The sequence below is a fragment of the Astatotilapia calliptera genome, chromosome 8 (genome assembly GCF_900246225.1).
Source record: "Astatotilapia calliptera chromosome 8, fAstCal1.2, whole genome shotgun sequence".
In the NCBI taxonomy this organism is placed as follows: Eukaryota; Metazoa; Chordata; class Actinopteri; order Cichliformes; family Cichlidae; genus Astatotilapia; species Astatotilapia calliptera.
In genome coordinates, this window is record NC_039309.1 from 6,046,024 (window position 1) to 6,050,520 (window position 4,497).

The following is a 4,497-nucleotide window of genomic DNA, read 5'->3' on the forward strand; positions in this document are numbered from 1 at the left end:
ACATTTCCATTCTGCGCAGACTGCCGCTGCACATAGCTGGAATAAATGGCACTTCATCACACAGAGCCCAGCGCCGTTATTGATGAGATTTCGGAAACAAGCATCCTGGATTCCTTCAAGTAAGCAGCAGAGAGGGACCTATAACCTGCTGCAACACATAATCCCTCCTTTTCTTGCTTGAGCTACTTCCTGACCCTCAGCTCTCCCCGGTGTGTGCTGTACCTGGCATATTTCTAAATCAGAAACACTGGATGTAGGCTAATAGGTCTGGGATCCGTTTAGTACAATTACAAAAAAATTAACCTTTTCTGTGCTTCGGCAGCACTGGAATTGTGGTTTCTATTTGAAACCCTCAGCTTGCAGGGATAGTTTGAATTCAGCCGGAGCAGGGAGGAGGTCCCTGGGTTACTGGAGGCCCCAAAGGGACCACACAGCTGGCCCGCTGTAATTGCAGTGTAAGGGACCGTGGAAAGAGAAGAGCAGCGCAGAAGGCAGAGAATTGGTTTCTCAGTAACCCTGATGGATGTCATGCTGTGTTACTGGTCCATCCCAGGTGTGTCTGTGCAGTCTTGTGAAACATAAAATAGCATTTGCATCAACACTTGGAGACTCAGACCTGGAAGGCTTGCTCATTCTCTCTCTGTCATCGTATTCCCATTCTTGATGTAATTTCCCCCTGGACTTTCTTTCCTTCTCTCCCTCTGTATCTGTTACTCTATTTTTGTCATTAGTCCTCGTTGCTGGGTCAAATCAGGAAGTTTGAACAAAGGTTTGCCTCCACCCAGTGGTGAACCTGTGCAGCAGCTACAGAGATACAAATGCAAGGCACACCCATAGACCCAGATATTTATTTCTGCATGTTTTGATTTTTTTATTTTAATGGTAAATGGACTGGTTCGTATATACACAACTTGCCTCATTCACCCATTCACGTAATCACTTTTTTGTACATTTTTGTGCTTTTTTTCTGATTTTATTTGTGTTTGAAATATATACTTCACTCACACAAACCTGCTACCGGCAAATAATTCGTCAGCAAAGCTAAGATTTGATTTATGAACACAGTCTGATGCATGCATACTGTTTCCTTCCCGGATAGCTGACTCATTTGGGTAGAATCCAGGATACCTGTGACCTGTGATCTGTTACAGTTACAGCACTGGGAAGTGATGTGTCAGTCAAATATGGCCCAAAATGCCACAACACACACTCAACATTTGTCCCATAAAAGGTGATCAGTGGCTGAGCCAAAGTTATTATGGTTTTTTTTTTCACATATATATAGTTGGTTTTTATTTATTTATTTTTTCATTTATTTCCAGCCATTGACGTTTAGTTTCAGTTACTTTCCAGAATGGATTTTTTGTTTCAGTGATACAATTTACATATTAAATATCAATTTGTTTATTTTTATTTTAGTTTTCTGAATTCACAAAATCATTTCTGTCAGTTGTTTTTCTTTTTCCCGTCGAGTTTTTAAAAAGAACCAATACAGCAAATACCTGGATCTCAATGATCGTTACTTTCCTCCACTATTGCCCTCACAGATGTGACTCAAATTCCTTTTGCATATAAAGGATAATTACGGACGGTAAAAGAACTGCTGAACTTTGGTCTATGATTTTCCTCTCTTATGTTTTTCTCTATTGGCCCTGATGATCATGTGATTTATTGGCTGTATTTTTGTTGAAAAAAATTCAAAAGTAAAGTTAAAAAACTACTAATAAGTTAAAGTTAAAGGAATTAAGGTAGAGGCCCCATTGTTTCTGAAACCCTGTGTTGCCATTATACATTTAAATGACACTTAGTCTGGCCCATTTGCCCAATAAAAGACTCCAATAGGGTCAAACTGACCACTAGGACCACAGCTGCTGGGATCAGCTAGGCACACAAATCCCTCGACTGCAGTTCGGTGGTGATTCAGGGACGATGTTTCCATCAACCTCACAAACTAACCCGAAGGAAATGTAAATGTTAGAGTGGGATCACTGTAAAACACAATTTTGTTTCCAGTAGTCTATATTTTATATTTAAGTTTAATCCATTACCTTTAAATCTTTAATATTTAGAGGAAAAGTCGTTAAGCTTTAATCAGACTTTTTTTCTGATAGAATAGTAGGTGAACAAATACCTGACTAAGGACATTACTGAAGCTTCTGTTCCATTTAGGTGCAAAGCCTTAATTTATGTGATTGGTAACATCTGTGTTCACTATTTCATGTCAAAGTGGCTGCTGAGAAAAAGGTCTGTTGGCTGTTGTTCCTTTACTTCTCTTATGGCCTTACGTCTTAACTAAAACACTGTGAATTGCCTTGTTGAAAGACACAAATTTGCCGGCAAATGAGACGCACTTAATTTTTTTAAGGTTTCCACTTCAGTAGGAATGAGCTGGCTTGCAGTCGACAGCTACAGACTGACAGTAAGAAAAGTGCACAAAATCATCAGTCTCATATTTTAAAGGTGTAACCACTTAAATAGAAACCCAACTAGTCAGGATGTTGTGTAAAACAAATAAAAACAGAATGTAATGATTTGCACATCTCGTACACTCATATTTTATTCAAAAACAACATAAAACATATCAAAAATTTACACCAGGACATTTGATTTACGTAAAATATTATCTGTATAAATAAATCTGCAAATTGTGGAATCATTTCAGAATAATGTTCCTTAATGTTAAAATACAAAGACTTCTACAGTAAATATATCATCAAAAGATTCTATGAATCTGGAGCAATCGGTATGCAAAGGACAAAGCCGAAAATCAATATTGGATGGCTGTGATCTTCAGAGACTCAAACATGGTGCATTACAAACATGCTGCTGTGGAAATCACTGCATAGGCTCAGGAACACTCCCAGAAATCATGGCCTGTGAACACAGTTTGCTGTGTCATTCATTAATGCAGATTAAAGCTCTACCATGTGTACCACAAGGTGGTCCAGTGAGTCAACGTAACCTTTATTTAACCAGCCAATTCTTCAAGAAAATATTCTTTATTGCAGAAGTCTGGCTAAGGTCAAACCCTCTCAAAGAACTTGAGGAAGCCTAAAGAACAGAAATAAACATCTAATCACATCTTCACAACCACTCTCAAAATGCCACTTCCTGGTGGTTTAGTTCCAATTGGCAAAGGGTTGTTTAAGAAGTGGCTTTAAAGTTTTTGCAGCTCTTCATCAAGCTAAGTTTAGTCTATTTTGTTATACTTTGTGTTTAACATTTTACCTGCTGTGACTAAAAGGATTTATTCATAGCTTTTGGAATAAATGAAGAAGAATAACTGAAAAAAAAAACAAAGTAGTCCCAAAAAGAAAAGATTTGTGCTTAAAGTAAAATAAAAACTGAAATAAAAATATTTTATATTTATTGATAAATATTTCATCAGCTCAAAACTGACTCAACATATAAATATGTTGTACCCTTCCCCTGTGCTGATTTTGAAGTATGTGCAAATTATCTAGTCTTGGTAGCTGGGGATCAGTCCGCCGGGCCTCGGGGCGGCCTTTGCCATGGGAGACCCTACCCTCACCTATGGCTACGAGCTGTGGGTAGTGACCGAAAGAACGAGAGCGCAGATACAAGCAGCAGAAATGAGCTTCCTAGGAAAAGGTCCCTGTCTAAAGGCCTGTCCCTTAGAGGTAGGGTGAGAAGTTCAGCAATCCGGGAGGGGCTCAGAATAGAGCCGCTGCTCCACCACATCGAAAGGAGCCAGTTGAGGTGGTTCGGGCATCTGACAAGGATGCCCCTGGGCGCCTCCTGTGTTCTGGGCATGTGCCACCAGGAGGAGGCCCTGGGGCAGACTCAGGACACGCTGGAGAGATTTTATCTCTCGGCTGGCCTGGGAACGCCTTGGTGTTCCTCCGGACAAGCTAGAAGAGGTGGCTGGGGAGAGGGAGGTCTGGGCTTCTCTGCTTAGGCTGCTGCCCCCGCGACCCAGCCCCAGATAAAGCGGAAGAAGATGGATGGATGGATGGACAAATTACCTAATTTGTGCTTTTGTCAGTTAAGCCTATTAATAAACTGCTTGTGTACAACACACAGAGCAATAAGGGCTCTGTTGTTAGCCAATGGCCATCCCTTAATCTTTAGTTTAATAATGCTCTTATTACAATACAACAAGACCTGAAGCTAGTGACCAAGCCCATAAAGTCATCAGGAAACTGGAATGTTTTCCTATAGACTTGTATACAATCACAGGAGTCGCCCCCTAGCTGGCAGTTAAGATAAATGCAGATTTAAGGCACTTCTGTGGCCTCACCTTTCAGGCCTAGAAGCTATGATCCAAGTACTGTTATTTTTTGGTGGGGTTGTTTTTTTTAGGCCACTGTTTACCAATGTTAGCTTATTTCATATTTTATATATAAATTATTAGCACTGTCTGGTTTTGATGCAACAGTCTCTTGATCCCAGATGATTTTTCTCTCGCGGGAGAGAACAAAGTCACTTTAAAATAATCGTGTTATGTTTGACAAAATAATAAACCACTCAAAGCCG